Consider the following 23829-nt stretch of genomic DNA (forward strand, 5'->3'; position numbering starts at 1 on the left):
ACAAGCAGAGCAAGCATCACAAGAAGTAGATAATGATCAGATGATCGTTTATGCTAGTTAATCATGCATGTAATATATAGTTTACTTTATTGGTGTGTGGAAATGTCATGTGTGTAGTAGCCACCTACGTAATTATGCATGTAATAGCTTACTTTGGTGTGTGCAAATGCCATGGTTGTAGTAGCCACCTATGTAAGTGGATGCAACCATGTCCTTATAAGTGTGTGTGTGTATATATATGTGTTGTTGTTCTGTATGCAGTCCCATCGCACAACACACACGTCTTATTAGCAGCAATCGTCTGTGTTATTATCGGTCTTCGCACACATTTCTGATTACAGACCTATTTGCCGCGTATCACATATATCTTGTTATATTGAACCGTTTTTGTTCTCTTGTCTCAACACAAACAGTTCATCCGAGTGAACCGCATGTCGTATATCGCACACACCTAGATCTGGCTGACCATTTCTTTTATGTTTCCTAATCACAAACAGTTCATCCGAGTGAACTGTATGTTGTATATCGCACACACCTTCATCTGGCTACCCGTTTCTTTTGTTCCTCCTCATCGCAAACAGTTAATTGAACTGAATCATATGCCCTGCATCACACACGCAACTAAAATCTGAACCGTATTTGATGCATCCTCCATCGTAAACGTTTTGCACCTTTTTCACGTTTTTTTACACCATCGTTTGCGATTATTGCATCGCACATAGTTTCCTCGAAGGGTCTCTGATCGTAGTGTCGCGTTAGCAGCATCCTGCAGTAGTGCATGTCCACGTGGCAATATTTCTATTTCTTTTCATTCATCTCTGGTGTAGACGTTTCGTCAAATAGTTGATGTGCAATGCTACACCACGCCACAAGCCAGCGCCATGCACCGCTGGCTGCTCTCCTGGCCACTAAACACGCCGATCGAAGTCGGCATGTAACTCCATGCCTCTAGCCGCGCATACAATGACCTACCGACCAGCATGCATGGGCACCTTCATGCCTCCTCGTGCACCTCACCAGCTGGCCCTTGACCGAGCCGGCGGCGCCTCCTTACCTTCTGTGGCACCCCGGCTTAGAGAAACCGGAACGCCCCGTATTCCAGCCCAGAGATCAAGATGAAGTCTTCTGGAATACGACACTGCTTGACATACAACAAATCAGCTCTTATTACAAAGGATAATGATACAAGTGTGTGATGTTACAAGGGATCACATCAGCACGGCGACACTACACATGCGATACTACACTTGCTCTATGCTAGCAGTGGAACAACTCGTAGCAGCGGAATACTTCTAGCAGGGGAACAACGACGAAGGTGGTGAAATCCACTCCGCAGGGACTCTGGCTGGGACACGATCTAGCTCGCATGAACGGAAACCACGACAAACAATCAATCACGACATCACCTGCAATCTGGCATGACACACCAGGTCAGTACATTGAATGTACTTGCAAGCTCACAACAATGAAAAGCATCAAGGCAAAACAATAACATAGCATTAAACAGGTTAATTGAATTTAACAACTACTATGATGGAAAAACAACTACTAAGCATGATATGAAACTACTACAATACTGATAAACCACCATCTCAGATCTCAATAACCATCTCACTCTTGACTATCGGCCAAGCAATATACCATCTCGATCACCTCGTGATCCACCTGATCATCTCGTGATCAAATCATCCACATGATCACCTCGTGGCCACCTCACAATCTGAATGATCATCCTTGAGATCATCTCAACATCATCCTACCAAACTGTTACTGCTCACAATATCAACATATAAGTGATTCTGTCATGTGAGTGTTGATCGGACGGTATGACCTAGTACATACTTATGCCCATGACCGAGGGCGCGACTATCGATAGATTAAACACACACTCTGTAGAGGTAGTGCACTTTACCCACACCACGGAACCCATGGCCTCGCACTCCCATTCGGGTGGACCAACGGCGTTCCGACAAAACCGATCTACTGTCATGACACTCTCCCGGCCACTCTGACTGAGGGAGTCCTGGATTAGGGGGTCTCCGGACAGCCGGACTATATCTTTCGGCCGGACTGTTGGATTATGAAGATACAAGATTGAAGACTTCATCTCGTGTCCGGATGGGACTCTACTTGGCGTGGAAGGCAAGCTAGGCAATACAGATATGTATATCTCCTCCTTTGTAACCGACCTTGTGTAACCCTAGCCCCTCCGGTGTCTATATAAACCAGAGGGTTTTAGTCTGTAGGACAACATACAATCATACCATAGAATAGCTTCTAGGGTTTAGCCTCTCCGATCTCGTGGTAGATCAACTCTTGTACTACCCATATCATCAATATTAATCAAGAAGGACGTAGGGTTTTACCTCCATCAAGAGGGCCCGAACCTGGGTAAAACATTGTGTCCCCTGCCTCCTGTTACCATCCTCCTTAGACGCACAGTTCGGGACCCCCTACCTGAGATCCGCCGGTTTTGACACCGACATTGGTGCTTTCATTGAGAGTTCCTATGTGCCGTCGCTAGAAGGAAGGATGTCTCGTCTCGTCTTTAAAGACGGTACTACTGTTGGGGGAGCTTTGGCTGTCGGCCAAACTCTCCGGCTAGGCGGGTTCATTATGAACGCCTGTTTGGCCGGCGCGCCGACGATGAATTCTCGGGTCATCGAAAACAGCCTCCACGTCAAATCGGCACTCACCGAACAGATAGATCCAATGGAGCTCTCCTCCTTAAACGAGCTCTTGGATCGCATCGCCGCCTTGGGAGTCGCTACGGACTATGATCAGATTGGGCTTAAACTCGATCAAAGGGAGATTAACTCTCCACCGGTCACCCATCATATTGCAGTGGTGGAGGAACAATGCGGCGACCTTTCCTCTATCCCGAGGACCAACTATGTCCAGATTCCCGAGCTCTCCGAGCCAGACGCCCGTTCGCGGGAGGACAACATCCAATCCCTGAACTTAGAATCAGGCAGCGGACCAGGATTAGCGGGTAACATCCCGGAACCGGAACTTCCAAAATTGGAAACTCCTCGGCCCCTGGATCCCAGATCGGGTAGGGGTTTGGATTCAATTCCACCCACCCACCCAAACACAAGCGACCTCTCCCATATCAGGCAAGAGCCCAAGGAAACAGTACATCATTACTGGGCCAGATTCCTCCTTGCGATGAACAAGGTTAAGGACTGTCGCGAGGAAGACACAATCTTATTTTTCTGCAATAATTGCATGGACAAGGGAATCCTTAATGCCATAAATCGCCGTGAGATAACATGCTTCGCTGACTTGGCATCCATAGTACGAAAGTACTGTGCGATGGAAAGTGCCTGGAAAACCGAAACAAACTTTTGGGATAATCCGGCCCTGAACACAAACCCAGTCCGAAATAAAAGGGTGCATTATCATGATACACCCGGGTTAACTACCAAAAAGCAAAAACCCTCTACAGGGCAAGGAACTGTACTGGAGGGATGGCTCAACAGACCCTGAAAAATTCAAAGCACGATGGATACAATACCAACGCACAGCCTTAGAGCATGTTGGATACTCCGGCAGGTGGACAAAAGTGGTGAGGATCTTCTTATCCCACATACCACAGAGCACCGTCCAGTGGATAACAATACGGTGTTAACAGTGTTCGAGACCTTTGCGTCAAATAACAAGCGCAAGCGAACACTCCGCAGCATGGCCGAAATCTGCCACGTAGCAGCCACAAATCCATGGAGTGACATGGCTATTACCTTCAATGCCAGTGATGAACCCAAATTCCGAACAGCCCGAGCACCAGCCGCACTAGTCCTCAGTCCAATCGTGGACGGATTTCGACTCACCAAAGTACTCATGGACGGCGGCAGCGGACTAAACCTCATCTATGAGGAAACCCTTCAAAAGATGGAAATCGACTAGAACCGCATCAAGCAAAGTAGCACAACCTTTAGAGGAATTATCCCCAGTCGGGAAGCACATTGTGCTGGGAAAATCACACTAGATGTGGTATTCGCACGCCGGACAATTACAGGTCCGAAGAAATTACATTCCAAGTGGCCCCGTTCAGCAGTGGCTATCATGCTCTTTTAGGACCGGAGGCGTTCACAATCTTCCAAGCCGTACCCCATTATGGGTACATGAAGCTTAAAATGCTCGGACCTAACGGAATCATCACTCTTGCCAGTGATCTGGACACAGCACTCCGCGCTGAAAACAAAACAGCGGCATTGGCCCTCAAGGCATTATCCGAAGCCCTCTCAGCCGAGGAGTTAACCACGCTACGCTCCACAGTGGACAGGGATGATGTGATACTCGACAAGAGATCCAAATCCACCTCTTTTAAACCAGCGGATGAAATAGTCAAATTCCAAGTCCACCCAACGGACCCTACCAAAATAGCCTCCATCGGGGCACGGTTAAACCCCGCTGAGGGAGTCCTGGATTAGGGGGTGTCCGGATGGCCGGACTATACCTTTAGCCGGACTCCTGGACTATGAAGATACAAGATTGAAGACTTCGTCCCGTGTCCGGAAGGGACTTTCCTTGGCGTGGAAGGCAAGCTTGGCGATACGGATATTCAGATCTCCTACCATTGTAACCGACTCTATGTAACCCTAACCCTACCCGGTGTCTATATAAACAGAGGGTTTTAGTCCGTAGGACAACATACAGATCAACAATCATACCATAGGCTAGCTTCTAGGGTTTAGCCTCCTCGATCTCGTGGTAGATCTACTCTTGTACTACCCATATGATCAATATTAATCAAGCAGGACGTAGGGTTTTACCTCCATCGAGAGGGCCCAAACCTGGGTAAAACTTCGTGTCCCTTGTCTCCTGTTACCATCCAGCCTAGACGCACAGTTCGGGACCCCCTACACGAGATCCGCCGGTTTTGACACCGACATTGGTGCTTCCATTGAGAGTTCTTCTGTGTCGTCGCCATCAGGAAGGATGCCTCGCCCCGTCTTTAAAGACGGCACCGTTGCTAAGGGAGCTTTGGCTGTTGGCCAAACCCTCCGGCTAGGTGGTTTTCTTATGACCGCCTGTTCGGCTTCTACGCCGACGATGACCTCTCGAGCCATCGAAAACAATCTTCATGTCAGCTCGGAACTCGCCGAGCAGTTAGATCCAATGGAGCTCTCCTCCATAAACGAGCTCTTGGATCGCTTCGCCGCCGTGGGAGTCGCTACGGATTACGACCAGATTGGGCCTAAACCCGATCTGAGAGAGATTAACTCTCCCCAGGTCACCCATCACGTTGCCGTGGTAGAGGGGCAGTGCGGCGACCCTTCATCTATCTTAAGGACTCGCTACGTCCAGATTCCCGATCCCTCCAAGACGGATACCCGCGGAGGGGAGGATATCACTCAAGACCTGAACTTAGAGTCAGGCGACGGGCTGGATTCATTGGACAACACCCAGGGATCCAAATTTCCGAGTTCGGAAGTTCTTCGGCCTTTGAGCCTCAGATGGGGTGAGGCTTCGGATTTAACTCCACCCGCCCACCCCAACATAACCGATCTATCCAAAATCAGGCAAGAGCCTGACGAAACAGTACATCATTACTGGGCCAGATTCCTCCTGGTTAAGAACAGGCTAAGGGACTGCCACGAGGAAGACGCAATCTCAATCTTCTGCAATAATTGCATGGACCAGGGAATACTCAACGCCATAAGTCGCCATGATATTACATGCTTCACTGACTTGGCGTCCATTGTATGAAAGTACTGTGTGATGGAAAGCGCCTGGTAAACCAAAATAAAATTTTGGGACAATCCGGCCCTGAATACAAACCCAGTCCGAAATAAAAGGGTGCATCATCACCAGACACCCGGGTCAAACACCAAAAAGCAAAAACCCTCTACAGGGCATGGAACCGTACAGGAAGGATGACTTAATGGACCCTGTAAAATTCACAGTACAGAGGACGCCACACCAACTCACAGCCTTAGAGCATGTTGGATACTCTGGCAGGTGGCCAAAATTGGCGAAAATCTCCTAATTCCAGAGGCCACAGAAAGCCACCCCAGAGACACCAATACGGTATTAACAGTCTTCGAGACTTTCGCATCAAATAATATGCGAAAAAGGACACTCCACAGCCTTGCCGAAGTCTACCAAGTAGCAACAATAAACCCATGGAGTGACACGGCTATTACCTTTAACGCCAATGATGAACCTAAATTCCGAACAGCCCGAGCACCAGCCGCATTGGTCCTCAGTCCAATAGTGGATGGCTTTCGTCTTACCAAGGTACTCATGGACGGCGGCAGCGGATTGAACCTCATTTACGAGGAAACCCTTCAAAAAATGGAAATAGACTGGAACCGCATTGAGCGAAGCAGCACAACCTTTAGAGGAATAATCCCTAGTCGGGAAGCGCGCTGTACAGGAAAAATCACACTAGATGTGGTGTTTGGCACGCCGGATAATTACAGGTCCTAAGAGATCACGTTCCATCTGGCTCCGTTCAGCAGCGGTTATCACGCTCTGCTAGGGCGGGAAGCGTTTACAATCTTCCAAGCAATACCCCATTACGGGTACATGAAGCTCAAGATGCCCGGGCCTAATGGGATCATCACTCTCGCTAGTGATCCGGACACAGCACTCCGCGCCGAAAACAAGACAGCCGCACTGGCCCTCGAGGCACTATCCGAAGCCCTAGCGGCTGAGGAACTGACTGCGCTGTGCTCCACGGCGAATAGGGACGATGTGGTACTCAACAAAAGATCCAAGTCCACCTCCTTTAAACCGGCGAACGAAATAGTCAAATTCCAAGTCCATCCAACGGACCCCAATAAAACAACTTCCATCGGGGCACAGTTAAACCCTGATGTAGACGCCGCACTGCAAGAGTTCCTACGAGAGAACTGGGACATTTTCACCTGGCACCCTTCAGACATGCCAGGAATCCCACGCAGGCTGGCCGAGCACAGCTTAAATATCCAAACAGGATTCAAACCTGTCAAACAGGCTCTTTGGCGTTTTTCCGAACCTAAGAGACAGGCCATGGGAGAGGAGCTAGCAAAGCTATTGGAGGCCGGATTCATCAGAGACATAAAACATCCAGACTGGCTAGCAAACCTGGTGATGGTACCAAAGAAGGACAAATTCTGGCGCATGTGTGTTGATTTTAAAGACCTTAACAAGGCTTGCCCAAAGGATCCCTTCCCCCTCCCCCGCATCGATCAAATTATCGATGCTACCGCAGGACACAATTCGTTGTGTTTCCTCGACGCATATTCCGGCTACCATCATATCAAGATGGCAGAACCAGACCAAGCCGCAACGGCATTTATCACACCATACGGCCCATTCTGCTTCAACACGGTGCCCTTCGGGCTCAAAAACGGCGGCGCAACATATTAGCGCATGATTCAGACATATCTGGCAAGCCAGATCGGCAAAACAGTGGAGACATATGTAGATGATGTGGTTGTCAAAAAAAGACATGTTGAATCTCTAGTAGACGACTTGAGGCTCACATTTGATAACCTTCGAACATACAACATCAAGCTCAACCCGGAAAAATGCGTTTTCGGCGTTCCAGCCGGAAAGCTCTTGGGCTTCATTGTATCCGGTAGAGGAATTGAAGCAATTCCAGCCAAGATCCAAGCTCTGTCGCAACTGGATATCCAAAAGGACCTCAAACAAATACAAAAGTTAACCGGATGTGTGGCGGCTCTAAGCCGCTTTAGCTCCCGCTTGGGAGAAAAGGCCCTACCCCTCTACCGCCTCCTTCGGCGCACCAAACAATTCAAATGGACGGATGCAGCCACGACCGGACTCGATGAAATAAAAGCCATACTGGCAACAAACCCAGTCCTGTCCGCGCCAAACATTGGTGAACCAATGCTATTATACATTGCAGCAACACATCAGGTTGTAAGCGTAGTGCTCGTCGTCGAACGAGAAGCGGACGAACACAAATTCCCCCTTCAAAGGCCGGTCTATTATGTGTCCACAGTCCTCACTCCCTGCAAATCACGGTACCCGCATTATCAAAAGATCATGTACGCGGTTTTCATGGCATCCCGGAAGCTACGACACTACTTTCAAGAGTGTTCAATAACAGTAGCCTCGGAAGTACCACTTAACGATATTATAAACAACCATGACGCAATGGGCCGGATTGCAAAATGGGCTATTGAGCTCCTCCCATTCGACATAACTTATAAGCCACGGCGAGTCATCAAGTCGCAAGTCTTGGCCGACTTCGTCGCAGAATGGACGGAGGCCGAACTCCCTAAAGAGTACGGCACATATTCAAATTGGATCATGCATTTCGACGGCTCCAAGATGTTGGCCGGACTAGGGGCTGGCGTCGTTTTGACGTCCCCCACAGTAGACACAGTTCAATACGTACTCCAGATTATGTACACAGACTCCAACAATGTAGCCGAATATGAGGCCCTTTTACATGGTCTCCGGATGGCAGTATCCACGGGAATTCAACGCCTAAAGGTGCGCGGAGACTCGAACCTCGCAATATCCCAAATAAATGGAGACTTCGACGCTAAGGATCCAAAAATGGCAGCTTACCGCAACGCCGTCCTAAAAATGTCAGCTCAGTTCGAGGGGCTTGAATTTCACCATATAGCCCGGGAAAATAATCAGGCGGCAGATGTCCTGGCATGCATCGGCGCAAAACGCGATGTAGTCCCCCCCCCCCCAACATCTTCTTGGAAAGGCCGTTCAAGCCATCCGTAGTATGGGAAGGTGAGCCGAACAATAACAGCCCGGACCCAACCGCATTGCCCGACACCGAACATTCTGACACAATCGGAGGCTCTACCAATAAAATAACACCTTCAGCCCACGTAATAATGGCCGTCATCGCCCCGTGGACAGAACCATTCCTCGCCTACCTTACTAGGCAGGAACTCCCCGAGGACCAAAATGAGGCACGCTGCATAGTGCGGCGATCCAAAGCCTACAGAGTCCACGAGGGAGAGCTTTGTAAGAAAAGCACTACCGGAGTCCTTCAAAGGTGCATCTCCGAAGAGGAGGGACAGAACCTCCTGGCTGAAATTCATGCCGGACCGGGCGGTCATCACGCTGCAGCTCGGTCCCTTGTAAGCAAGGCCTTCCGTACAGGCTTTTATTGGCCGACGGCCCGGGCAGACGCTCAGGACTTAGTCCAAGGATGCACCGGTTGCCAGCTCTTTGCAAACCAAAGCCATATGCCACCCACCGCCCTCCAAACTATCCCCATTACTTGGCCCTTCGCGGTCTGGGGGCTTGACATGGTTGGACCCCTTAAAGGCGGAACCCACAAGAAAAAATACTTACTGGTCATGGTGGATAAGTTCACCAAATGGATAGAAGCCAAGCCTGTTAAGACGGCCGAATCCGTACCGGTGATAGACTTTATATCCGGGGTTGTACACCGTTACGGCGTCCCCCACAACATCATCACTAATAACGACACAAACTTCACGGCCGACGAGGTAAAACTCTGGTGCAAAAACATGGGCATCAAGCTCGATTATGCTTCCGTCTATCACCCACAAACTAACGGCCAGTTCGAACATGCAAATGGTCTTATCATGAGCGGCATCAAACCCAGATTAGTGCGGTCCCTCAAGGAATCTAACACGCACTGGGTAGAGGAGCTCGACTCCGTACTCTAGGGGCTGCGGACCACGCCAAACCGCACCACCGGATACACACAATTCTTTATGGTGTACGGCGCAGATGCATTTTTGCCTTGCAACATAATTCATGACTCACTTTGAGTGCGCATGTACGAAGAAAGAGAAGCCGAACTCGATCGGCAGGACAACTTGGACGCATTGGAGGAGGAGCGTGATGTGGCAAAAGCCCGTTCGCATTCTATCAACAGCAGGCTCGAAGATACCAAAGCAGAGAAGTACGGGCCAAAAATTACAACGTTGGCGAATTAGTTCTACGACTACCGGACAAGAAAAAGGACAAACTCAAGCCCAAGTGGGAAGGTCCCTTCATAATTTACCAAGTCCTGACTGGTGGAGTGTACCGCCTACGGGATGCATCGGATAACTGACCCGAGCCAAACCCATGGAACGCAGCCCGTCTCCGAAGATTCTATGCCTAGCGCCGAACTCTGTGTTCGTCTCCTTCCTCTGTCCATTTTTTATATATTTCCTGTCTTACATTTCTCTTCTTCTTTCTCTCTCTCTTATATAGCCTCTAAAGGCTCATAAAGTGACGCGCTATCCGTGCTCATTAAACCTGGGGGCTTCTTTAAACAGAAGCTTATTCATACGGGCTTCATGCCCAACACATGTGTCACACTTCCGCATGTACCTTTTATTCACCATTATATGCATCGATATGACTTACGTTTTGGCCAAGCTGGGTTGCCTGGCTCCTGTGCTTACCCCTACGTTCCCGATTGTTCGGCTAGGTGGTAAAGGGAGCACCTCTACGATTGTTACTGCCGGGTCAGCCGGACGTGTACCTCAGACTGGGTGAAGCCGAAAGCTAGCATTCTTAAGGGAATAATCGGTCGATGAACTAAAGATGATCTTTTTTATTTGTATCTATATGCCCCCAGATGTTTTTCCTGCGTTTCTTTTCGCAGCATGGACATGCACCTTAGGGCATGCCTCCCAGGGAAAGGAACCCCTAACGGAACTATTCGCCCTGGAAGATGTTTCTTACTGACCATGTAATATAACATAACTAGTCGGGCACTTGTCTGTTCACGCACTAATGACCCCTACGCCTGGTCTCCATGCATTCCCCCGTTCTTATATAATCGCATGAGAATTCGGACACACTCCGGACCGTCAGGTCCCGAGGCTGAAGCGAAAAGGTCGGCCATGACAAATGATCTACAATCCGGCTAGAAGGCATTATAAATGTCAATTAAATTACATAGTCATTTTGACTGATTGTATTCCTCTTCAATACCATCTAGCAGGCTGTCTAATTTACAGTCCTGCTGGGAATACTTTGCGGCCAACTCTACTTGGCCGTACACTAAGCTTACAGGGATCTCCTTCCCATCGGGCCCTACAGGACCGACCTCGGCCATGTGGTTGGGGTCAGCCTTTGCGTACCGTGTCTTCACCATGGCCCAGGCCTCCCTAGCGCCTTGATGGCAGGCCGATATCTTCCACAATCGGAAGCGCTGCCGTGCTCCCTTTAGCTTCTCTGCAAGCTCTCCAAGGCCTTCGGGCAGGGAGGCGGATGGCCACAGGGCCTGGGCGACGCCTTGCATCGCCTGCCGAACTCGATTGAGCAGCTGCGAGAGCTCGGGAAGAAGGTCACCCGTAGAACCGGGTATCTCCTCTGCAGGACGACCTGTTAGCATACCTATAGACATTGCTCTGTTAGTCGACTTCCCCGCCGAACTTTCTTTCAAAAGGTTCGTTCAAGCATTTACTAAATATGCCGCGCCGAAGCCGCTGATTCTCCTTCACAGAGTCTGACAGCTGGGCACGAACATCTTTCAGCTCGACGCCCAGCTTGGTGTTGGCATCTTGGAGATTGTTCTTCTCCCCCATCACCTTCATCAGCACCCTCTCACCAGCCTTTAGCTGGCATAGGAGGTGTTGCCTTTCCGGATTCAATCCGGCGCCATCTGCAATTTCATTTGTCAGATTCGCACCAAAGTCGTGCTTCGCAAAATACTTATCTTTCGAAGTGTATATTACCAGAGGGGTTCTCCTTAGGCTCCCCTGTCGTGGCTAGTGCAGCCTCAAGTTGGGCTTTGCACTCTTCCAGCTCCTTGGACAGTAGGGAATTCTTTTATGTAAGAACCTGCATAACAAATGATCCTTAAATCAGTTCTTTTAACTGTTTCAAGTCTCGGGGGCTACTGGTATCTATATATAATTACCAAAATTTTCTTACCCGTATGTCTTTTGCATATTGCTCTGTGGCTCTGGCTAGACCATTTTGAGCGGCACAGAGGTACGCATCTCCCGATTTGAAGGCATCTAATGCCTCTTGGGAGAAACAAGCATCGTGAAGAATTGTCCGGCGACGCCTGTGGTTGATGGCACTCTCCACCTCAGAGTTGGTGGCAGACAACCTGTCCACATCCTCCGTCGGAGGAGCGTCCGGTGCGCACCTTGTGTTCGCCTCCACCTCCGGACCAGGCTTTGGAGCCTGGCTGGTGGAGGCGCGATTGGCAGCCTCTCCGAATCCAGTCCGGCAAGGTCTCTTTGTCCTGAAGAGAGCACGAGTGTTAATGTGCCTTGAAGGTGTAACACCTGGGATAAGGGGGCGCGCCATACCTTTGCGCTGACGTCTCGGTCCGGACTACACCTCTTTTCTGCCCACGGGGCCCTGCGGCCCCTCGTTGGCTTGTCGCCGCAGGGTCGGCCTCCCGTTTTTGGGAGGGCGGGATTAGCCCTGGGTAATCAGCCGTAATGGCCACCAAGGAGTTGTCCTTGCTCAATTGATGGAACACTCCATCAATCAGCTCCACCGAAAGGTCTGGATCCTCCTGAGAGTCCGGGTCAAGGGACCATCCTGGGTCCTCGGGTTGTGGAGGAGGGCTGCTTATTTCTTTAACAGCCTGGCGCAGTTCCTGCGTTGAAATCACTGGATTGAATATTTAACAATATAAAACGGATGGGTAAGATGTGACTACTCACCCAGCTTGGAAGATTGTACATGGAAAATCACCCTTTGGGTCGACGCGGAGAAAATCCTCCTCTTCTCCCTTGTACAAAGCAGACAAGGTCTTTATTAGAGCCACAGCCGAATACTTTTCCTTACGGCCGTAGCGGATGGTGTCGTCCTCCCCGTTGAAGTCCCACATGGGGTGGCCTCTATACTGTAGCGGCTGCACCCCTCGCCTGATGCATGCGGCCATGACCCCGATCATGGTTAGTTCGGAATGAGCTAACAATCTTATCCGGCCCATCAGGTAAACAATATCCCTGTCACTTTCCCTCTGAGGGCTCCGTGGGCGCCAGCTTAGGCGCTTCTTTAAGGGAGCACTGTTGAATTCAGGGAAGCCGATCCGGATAGGATCCGGCAGCGGGACGTCTTCTATATAAAACCATTCCGAGGGCCAGTCTTCGGACGCCTTCTTTGGGGTTCCGGACAGATATCCGGTCCCGACGATGCGCCATACTTCGGCTCCGCCCACTTGATACATTGACCCCTTCTTGTAACGGGGCACGAGGCAAAATAGCTCCTTCCACAGTCAGAAATGAGCTTCAACACCCAAGAACAGCTCGCAGAGGGCTACAAAGCCCGCGATATGCAATACTGAGGCAGGCGTGAGATGAGGTAGCTGGAGGCCGTAGAACTCTAGCAGCCCCCAGAGAAATGGATGGATTGGAAATCCGAGCCCCCTTATTAAATAAGGGATGAGGCACACCCGCTCTCCTTTGGAGGGATTAGGAGCACTCTCCGCTTGCTCTCCGCCATTATAGACGGCAAGACCGGCTCGAACTGGGATCATATAGGCCGGGGGGAGAAATCCCTTGGTCTGGAGCGTCACTAGCTCGCTATGCGGGAGGGAGCATCTTTCCCAATATCCAGGCTTATGGCTGGAAGGGCGAGAGGAGGAGTCACGATGGCTGGCCATGGTGGAATGGACCTTTGTCGAATGCGCTCTGATGAACACTCGTGAAGGGGGGAAGGTGTGGTTTGGATCTAAATCCTCGTCCCCTTAAATAGGTCAGCTCATTTACGCGGCTAGGGGTGTGAATGTAAAAACACTCAGACCTTTCATATTCGTTTGACACGTGGGAAGCGGCCATTATTGGGCGCAGAAGCCAAGGAGCGCAACATCTACAAGAAACCGGACTTTATTCAACAGGTACATGGAATTTGGAGGAGAACCCGCCTTGCAATGCCGAAGACAATCTGCGCGCCGGACTCATCGTCATTGAAGCCTGGTTCGGGGGCTACTGAGGGAGTCCTGGATTAGGGGGTGTCCGGATGGCCGGACTATACCTTCAGCCAGACTCCTGGACTATGAAGATACAAGATTGAAGACTTCGTCCCATGTCCAGAAGGGACTTTCCTTGGCGTGGAAGGCAAGCTTGGCGATACGGATATTCAGATCTCCTACCATTGTAACCGACTCTATGTAACCCTAACCCTACTCGGTGTCTATATAAACCGGAGGGTTTTAGTCCATAGGACAACATACAGATAAACAATCATACCATAGGCTAGCTTCTAGGGTTTAGCCTCCTCGATCTCGTGGTAGATCTACTCTTGTACTGCCCATATCATCAATATTAATCAAGCAGGACATAGGGTTTTACCTCCATCGAGAGGGCCCGAACCTGGGTAAAACTTCGTGTCCCTTGTCTCCTGTTACTATCCAGCCTAGACGCACAGTTCGGGACCCCCTACCCGAGATCCGCCGGTTTTGACACCGACACCCGCTGTTGGCGCCGCACTACGAGAGTTCCTGTGCGAGAATTGGGACATATTCGCCTGGTATCCTTCAGACATGCCAGGAATCCCACGCAGGCTTGCTGACCATAACCTCAATATCCTAAAGGGATTGAAGCCGGTCAAGCAAGCTCTTCGGCATTTCTCCGAACCTAAGAGACAGGCCATGGGAGAAGAACTAGCCAAGTTATTGGAGGCCAGATTCATAAGAGAAATAAAACATCCAGACTGGCTAGCAAACCTGGTGATGGTACCAAAGAAGGACAAATCCTGGCGCCTTTGCGTCGATTTCAAAGACCTCAATAAATCTTGCCCAAAGGATCCCTTCCCCCTCCCACGCATCGATCAAATCATTGACACTACTGCAGGACATGAGTCATTGTGTTTCCTCGACGCATACTCCGGTTACCACCAAATCAAGATGGCAGAGTCTGACCAAGCCGCAACGGCATTCATCACACCATACGGTCCCTTCTGTTTCAACACACTGCCTTTTGGGCTCAAAAACGCCGGCGCAACATATCAGCGCATGATTCAGACATGCCCGGAGAAACAAATTGGCAAAACAGTAGAGGCATACATAGACGATGTGGTCATCAAAACCAAACACGTCGACTCTTTGATAGACGACTTGAGGCTCTCCGAACATATGACATCAAGCTCAATCCGGAAAAATGTGTTTTCGGCGTACCAGCCGGAAAGCTCCTGGGATTTATTGTCTCTAGTAGAGGTATTGAAGCTAATCGGGCCAAAATCCGAGCGTTGTCACAGTTGGCTACCCCAACAGACCTCAAACAAATCCAGAAGCTAACTGGATGTGTGGCGGCTCTAAGCCGCTTTATCTCCCGCTTGGGAGAAAAGGCTTTACCCCTTTATCGCCTCCTTCGGCGCACCGAACACTTCGAGTGGACGGACGTGGCCACAGCCGGATTGGAAGAAATAAAGGCCATTCTGGCAACCAACCCGATCTTGGCCGCGCCAAACATCGGCGAACCAATGCTGTTGTACATTGCGGCAACTCATCAAGTTGTAAGCGCGGTGTTTGTTGTCGAACGGGAAGTGGACGGACACAAATTCCCTCTTCAAAAGCCGGTATACTATGTATCCACTGTCCTCACTCCATGCAAATCATGGTACCCGCATTACCAAAAAATAGCATATGCGGTATTCATGGCATCACGGAAACTGCGACACTACTTTCAAGAGTGTTTGATTATAGTAGCCTTGGAAGTGCCACTTAATGATATTATCAACAACTGCGACGCTACGGGCCAGATTGCCAAATGGGCCATTGAGCTCCTCCCGTTCGACATAACATACAAACCTCGCCGAGCCATTAAATCACAAGTACTAGCCGACTTCGTCGCCTAATGGACAGAGGCCAAACTCCCTAAACAGTACGGCGCATACTCCAATTGGATCATGCACTTCGACGGTTCTAAAATGCTGGCTGGTCTAGGGGCTGGCGTCGTCCTGACGTCCCCAACCGGAGATACCATTTGGTACATACTACAAATATTGTATACAGATTCCAATAATGCAGCCGAATACGAAGCTCTGTTGCATGGTCTACGGATGGCAGTCTCCATGGGCATTCAACGCCTGGAGGTGCGTGGGGATTCAAACCTCGCAATATCCCAAATAAATGGAGATTTTGACGCCAAGGATCCGAAAATGGCGGCCTATCAAAATGCCGTCCTAAATATGTCAGCTCGGTTCGAGGGACTCGAATTTCACCTTGTGGCTCGGGAAAACAATCAGGCGGCGGATATCCTCGCCCGCATCAGCGCAAAACGCGACGCGGTCCCCCCCCCAACATATTTCTGGAAAGGATCTTCAAGCCATCCGTAGCATGGGAAGGGGACACCGGTAAAAATAGTCTGGACCCGGCCAAAATAACCGATACCGAACTCTCTAACACAATCGGAGGCTCCGCCACTGAAATAACACCTACAGCCCACGAAATAATGGCCACTATTGCCCCATGGACAGAACCATTCCTGGCCTATCTAACTGGACAGGAACTTCCGGAGGACCAAAATGAGGCACGCTGGATAGTGCGGCGATCCAAGGCCTACAGGGTCCATGAGGGAGAATTGTACAAGAAAAGCACTACTGGAGTCGTTCAAAGGTGCATCTCCGAAGAGGAAGGGCGGAATCTTTTGGCAGAAATTCACGCCGGACTCGGCGGTCATCACGCCGCAGCCCGGGCTCTTGTAAGCAAGGCCTTCCGTACAAGATTCTATTGGCCAACGGCCCGGGCAGATGCACAGGACTTGGTCCAACGTTGTGCCAGTTGCCAGCTCTTTGCAAATCAAAGCCACATGCCACCCACCGCCCTCCAAACAATCCCCATTACATGGCCCATTGTGTTCTGGGGGCTCGACATGGTTGGACACCTTAAAGGGGGAACCCACAAGAAAAAATACTTATTGGTCATGGTGGATAAATTCACCAAATGGATAGAGGCCAAACCGGTTCAAACAGCCGAATCCGGACCGGTGATAGATTTCATATCTGGGGCTGTACACCATTACGACGTCCCCCACAGCACCATCACTGATAACGGCACGAACTTCACGGCCGACGAGGTAAAACTCTGGTGCAGCAAAATGAGCATCAAGCTCGATTATGCCTCAGTCTATCACCCACAAACCAACGGTCAAGTCGAGTGAGAAAACGGTCTTATAATGAGCGGCATTAAACCTAGATTAGTGTGTTCCTTAACGGAGTCTAACACGCACTAGGTAGAGGAGCTCGACTCCATACTCTGGGGGCTGCGGACCACGCTGAATCGCAGTACCGGATATACACCCTTCTTTATGGTGTACGACGCAGAGGCAGTCTTGCCCTGTGACATAATTCATGACTCACCTAGAGTGCGCATGTATGAAGAAAGAGAAGCCGAGCTCGATCGGCAGGACAGTCTGGACACCTTGGAGGAGGAGCGCGACCTAGCCAAAGCTCGTTCCGCATTTTATCGGCAACAGGCTCGCAGATACAAAAGCACAGAAGTACGGGACAAAACTTATAACATTGGCGAACTAGTTCTACGCCTGCCGGATAAGAAAAAGAACAAGCTCGAGCCCAAATGGGAAGGTCCCTTCATTATCGACCAAGTTCTGACCGGTGGAGCGTACCGACTGCGGGATGCATCGACTAGTTGACTCGAGCCGAACCCACGGAACGCGGCCAGGCTCCGAAGATTCTACGCCTAGCACCGGACTCTATGTTAGTCCCCTCCCTTTGTCCATCTTTCACAAATACATTATCTGTCTTGTTTTCCTTTCTTTCTTTCTTTTCTTATTTCTCTAGGCCTTCAAGGGTCACCTTGTGCCTTGTTTGCACATTATAGATGCGGTAGCCGCACTCTTCATACCTGGGGGCTTCTTTCCCAGAAGCTTAAATTATTTATCCGGGCTTCATGCCCAACACATGTGTTATACTTCCGCATGTACCTTTTTTCACCATTGTATGCATTGATATGACTTAAGTTTTGGCCAAGATGGGTTGCCTGGCTCTTGTATTTATGCCCTACGTTCCCGTTAATACGGCTAGGGCATAAGGGGAGCACCTCTGCGATTGTTACCGCCGGGTCAGCCGGATGTGTACCTCAGACTGGGTGAAGCCGAAAGCTAGCGTTCTTAAGGGAATATTCGGTCGATGAACAAAAGATGACTTTTATTTTTTCATATCTGCCCACAGATGTTTTTCCTGCGTTTCCTATCGCAGTCCGGACATGCACTTTAGGGCATGCTTTCCCAGGGAAAGGAACCCTTAATGGAACTATTCTCCCTGGAATATGTTTCTTACTACCCATGTAATATAACATAACTAGTTGGGCACTTGTCGGATAAAGCACTAATGACCCCTACGCCTAGTCTCCACGCATACCCCGGTTCTTATATAACTGAGCGGGTATTCGGATATACTCCGGACTATTGGGCCCGAAGGCTGAAGCGAAAAGGTCCACAATGACAAACGATCTACAATCCGGCTAGAAGGCATTATACATGTCACTTCAATTACAAAGTCATGCAGACAGACTAAATTCTTCTTCTATACCATCCAACAGGCGGTCTAGCTTACAATCCTGTTGGGAATACTCTGCGGCTAATTCTACTTGCCCATAAACTAAGCTAACGGGAATCTCTTTTCCGTCGAGCCCCACATGTCCGACCTCGACCATGTGACTTGGGTCTGTTTTGGTATACCGCGTCTTCACCATGGCCCAGGCTTCTCTGGCACCTTGTCGGCAGGCTGATATCTTCCATAATCGGAATTGCCGCCGTGCTCCTTTGAGCTTCTCCGCAAGCTCCGCAACACCCTCTAGCAGGGAGACGGACGGCCACAAGGCCTGGGCAACACCCTGCATCACCTGCCGAACTTGTTCGTGCAGATGTGACAGCTCGGACAGAAGATCACCCGCAGACCCGGGCATTTCCTCCGTGGGATGACCCGTTAGCATAGGTACAGACGTAACGCTGTTAGTCGGCTTCTTCGCCGAATACCTTTAAAGGATTCGTTCAAGCACTTACTAAAAATGCCGCGTCGAAGCCTCTTATTCTCCTTCTCGGATTCTGCAAGCTGGCCCCGAACGTCTTTTAGTTCCACATTCAGCCTTATAATGGCGTCTTGGAGATTGTTTTTCTCCCGCCTGACCTCAGTCAGCACGCGTTTGCCAGCTTCTAGCAGCCGCATAACATGCTGGCCCCCCGGATTTTCTTCGGATTCATCTGCAAAATCTATTGTTAGATCTGTAGCCACGCCGCACACTATATGGTAACCATCATTCTTTAAAATATTACCAGCGGGAGGTTTTTTCTGTTCCTGCAATGCGGCAATGGTGGCCCGCAGTTGGGTCTTGCATTCCTCCAGCTCCTGGGACAGCCTAGTATTCTTCTATGTAAGAACCTGCACAATAAAGATGATCCTTAAATCAGTTCTGCTAACTGTTTCAAGTCTCGGGGGCTACTGATACATACACATCGTCAGATTCACTCACCCGTACATCCTTTACATACTGATCCGTGGCTCTAGCTAGACCATCTTGAGCGGCACGGAGGTACGCCTCTCCAGAATTGAAGGCATCAAACGCCTCTGGTGAGAAACAAGCGTCACGGAGTACGGCCCGGCGGCGCCTATGATTCATGGCGCTTTCCACTTCTGAGTTTGTAGCAGATAACCTATCCGCATCCTCTGTAGGGGGATTATCCGGCGCCTGCCCCATATCGGCTTCTGCCTCCATGTCCGGTCCTGGTGCCCGACTGGTGGAAGCGTGATCGGTGACATCACCGGACATATTCCGGCGAGCGTTTTTTCTGTTAAAGAAACACGGGCGTCATTATATTTTGAGAAAGACGAAAACCATGGAGCGGGGTTTGTTGTACCTTTGTGTCGGCGTCTCTGTCCTAACCGCCTTCCTTTTTAGCCTACCTGGCCTCGGCGCCTCCTCTTGGTGCGTTGCTGCAAGGCGTCCCGAATGCCTTCCCAGTAAAAAGGCCATGTGAATATGGTGGCGGAAGTGTCTAAAAGGGGATCCTACTTTTTTGAGTTGGGACTTTTCGGTTTTTCTTACGTGCGATGCAGGGAGTAGTCCGGGATAGTCGGCCGTAATGGCCACCATGGCGTCGCCGCAACCTAACTGATAGAACTGCCGGTTTATTAGCTCCATGGAGATAACCGGATCTTCTTCGAGTCCGGAGTCGAGGGCCGGTCTGGGTCCTCCGATTGTGGAGAAGGTCTGCAGACCTCCTTTACGGCCTTTCACAGTTCCTGCCATAAATTGGCAAGGTGAATACTTACAACGAAAAATGCGGGAAGATGGAAGTAAGGGGATATAGCTTACCTAGCTTGGAGGATTGTACATGGAGAATCCGTCCCGTAGCTTGATGCGGGTGAACTCCTCCTCCTCTCCCTTGAACAGTTCGGACATCATTTTGGCTAATGCGGCAGCATCGCCCGGACCTTTACGCCCGTAGCGGGTGGCGTCATCCTCCCCGTTGAAACACCATAAGGGATGCCCACAATATTGAAGTGGTCACTCCCCGCATTATGCAAATCGACATGACTTCGTTTATTGTCAAACCTGACTGAGCCAGTGCCTTAATCCGGTTCATCAGATAGAGGACTTCTCTGTCGTCTTCCACTTGGGGGCTCCGCGGGTGCCAACTTCGATGCTTCTTCAGAGGAGCATTGTTGAACTCAGGAAGACCTTGCCGAACAGGGTCCGGAAGGGGAACGTCCTCCATATAAAACCATTCTGAAGGCCAGTCTTCGGACGGCTTCTTCGGGGTACCGGACCGATATCCGGTATCGGCGATGCGCCATACTTCGGCTCCGCCCACTTGATAAAGTGATTCCCTCTGTGTGCGAGGGATGAGGCAAAATAGCCTTTTCCATAGCTCGAAGTGAGCCTCGCAGCCCAGGAACAACTCGCAGAGAGCAACATAGCCGACGAGGTGTAGGATGGAGGCAGGGGTGAGATTGTGTAGTTGGAGGCCGTAGAACTCCAGGAGCTCGCGGAGGAATGGATGAATTGGAAATCCGAGTCCCCTTAGTAAGTAAGGAACAAGGCAAACCCGTTCCCCATGGAGGGACAGGGAAAGTTCTCCGCTTGCTCCCCGCCATTGTAGGTGGCGAGCCCGGCTCAAACGGGCACCATGTATGCCGGAGGAAGAAATCCTTTGGTCTGCAGTTCGACCAATCGACTATGTGGAACTGAACACCTCTCCCAATCACCAAGCTTAGGGCTACGGGGGCGGGAGGAGGAGCTGCGGAGGTTGTCCATGCTGGAATGGATCTTTCCGAAACGCGCTTTGATGGATTCTCGGTGAGGGGAGGATGGTGTGGATCAGATCTAAGAATCCCAATCCCTTTAATAGACAATTTATTTATCTAGCTAGGGGGGTGAATGTGAAAATGCCCCGGCGCCTCGTATTCGTTCGAGAAATTGCCCTTATTGGGCGTAGAAGCCAAGAGGGTCAACATTTATGGGGCCGGATACTATTTACAAACACTTGGAAATTGGAGAAGAACCCGCCTTGCAATGCCGAAGACAATACTGCGCGCCGGACTCGTCGTCATTGAAGCCTGGTTTGGTGGCTACTGAGGGAGTCCTGGATTAGGGGGTCTCCGGACAGCCGGACTGTTGGATTATGAAGATACAAGATTGAAGACTTCATCTCGTGTCCGGATGGGACTCTACTTGGCGTGGAAGGCAAGCTAGGCAATACGGATATGTATATCTCCTCCTTTGTAACCGACCTTGTGTAACCCTAGCCCCTCTGGTGTCTATATAAACCGGAGGGTTTTAGTCCGTAGGACAACATACAATCATACCATAGGCTAGCTTATAGGGTTTAGCCTCTCCGATCTCGTGGTAGATCAACTCTTGTACTACCCATATCATCAATATTAATCAAGCAGGACGTAGGGTTTTACCTCCATCAAGAGGGCCCAAACCTGGGTAAAACTTTGTGTCCCCTACCTCCTGCTACCATCCTCCTTAGACGCACAGTTCAGGACCCCCTACCCGAGATCCGCCGGTTTTGACACCGACACAGACCAAGTCCCTTCTAGGCTAAGTCATGGGTGGCCCCGTGCCTACCAAAAGCAGCAATGGCCACCGTCATGGCAAAACAAAAATGGTCCCAGACAGGGACATGAGCTCAAAACCAACCATGGGCGGACAAGGCTTATGACATCCTACCTGGTCAGGGTAGCGCCCACGCATAACCTTCCCTCGTTGGAGGCAGTAGGAGAGGCACGACAATAGATTACATTAGGGCCTTCCCCATAAAAGGCAAATGTGGTTGCACTGGAAAAGCTCGGTTCGGTGGCACCTAACCAACTTAATGACGGAATTTATCCCCAAAATATAACAGTGATAACTGATACTCCAATATCATCTATCAACCTGTAATCCAAGTCATAGCAATATCCAACAACTAATCCAAAGCATTATATCATCATAGCAAATACTCCGAGGATAGTATAACTCTATGATCATGATAAATCCAAGAACAATAATATTACTACTCCAAAACATAACATCAACTAGCATCATGATAGAAATAACACTAGCCACTAATAATCCAATTGAAACTTGATATCCAAAGTAATACTCCAAAGCATAATACCATCATGAAAATAATCATAATAATCACTAAGAATGCAAAGGCAACATTTCAACCACATAAGATGCAAAATGTTAAACCTAGAACTCCAAAAAATATCATGGCAATAGCAAGATCAAACCATACTCTGAGAAATGCCATGAACAAATCACAAGTAGCTCAAACAATATTTTAAACAAGTTCAAATAATATGAACCATGTCACTGTATTGCAATCATGCAAATGGAGGGTGTGGCTTACCTGGGGTGAAGGGATTAATCGGGAGAAAGTGCGAGAAATTCGCGGAATGAATCGCCAGAAATCTTTCTCTCTTAGAAGGGGCTGAATAAGGGCAAGGGCATAATGGTCATTTTCAGAATATTAAAACATGTTGAAAATGATTCCAACAGAACGATCTCGATGAGACGAAGAAGTGGGCTTTGGAATCACCTCATTTGGAGTTACGATTGAAGAGTTGTGGCCGTTCGTTCATTAGGCAGAAAAAATCAACAGAATCTGTGCTTTTCTGCTCTTAACTGACAAACGTTCACAATATAGAGGTTTTGGCCGGCGGCTGAGAAAGAGAAAGCGCCTTACACAGAATACGTCTTCATATGAGTGAGAACGTATTTTGGTTGAAACAGAGAGAGAACAAGCTTTCGTTAAATGAAAATGTGTACAGATGAATACGCCTCGACTTGACACGTCAGCTGGACCGGGGTCAACTCCCCGTTAGGCTGACCTGTGGGACCGAGGGGTGGTGGGGCCTGCAGAGCTGGGTCTTCGTCTTTAAGCTCCCTCGATCCCGCGCTGGACAGGGCAGCGCCGTCCCCGACGGCTACTGACGGCAGCTCGGGCCACCGTTGGCGGTGCCCAACCCACCAAAGTGCTCAAGAGACGGAGGCGGACTCGTCTATGGGTGACGCGGTCGCCGGGAAGGTTAGAGGTGAGCAGGGCCTTGGTCGCGGCGGACGGGAGCTACAGGCATCGTCAAGCTTGCAGCAACAAGCCACCGGAGGACGAGGGGAAACAACGGGGAGGCTCCCGGGGAGATCGAGAGGGGCTTTGGTGGAGGAATGGAGGACAGAGGGGGATGGCGTTGACTGAATTTAGGCCGAGGGATGCCGCGGCCATGACGGCCATAGATGGGGTAGAGAGCTCCTTGAGCTCGAATGGGAGGTCGGGGAGGCCAGAGGGAGAGTGGGGAGGATCTTGGGATGCTCAAGGCGGCTCAGGGCTGGCCATTTTATAGGCAGGTCGAGGATGCCAAGCCGGAGGCTGCCATGCAAGATCCGGCCAAGGCTCTGTCGAGCTCAGCTAGCAGGGGAGGGCACGGGAACACGACGAGGCATTGATGCAGAGGGTC

The sequence above is a fragment of the Triticum urartu genome, chromosome 3 (assembly GCF_003073215.2).
Source record: "Triticum urartu cultivar G1812 chromosome 3, Tu2.1, whole genome shotgun sequence".
NCBI lineage: Eukaryota > Viridiplantae > Streptophyta > Magnoliopsida > Poales > Poaceae > Triticum > Triticum urartu.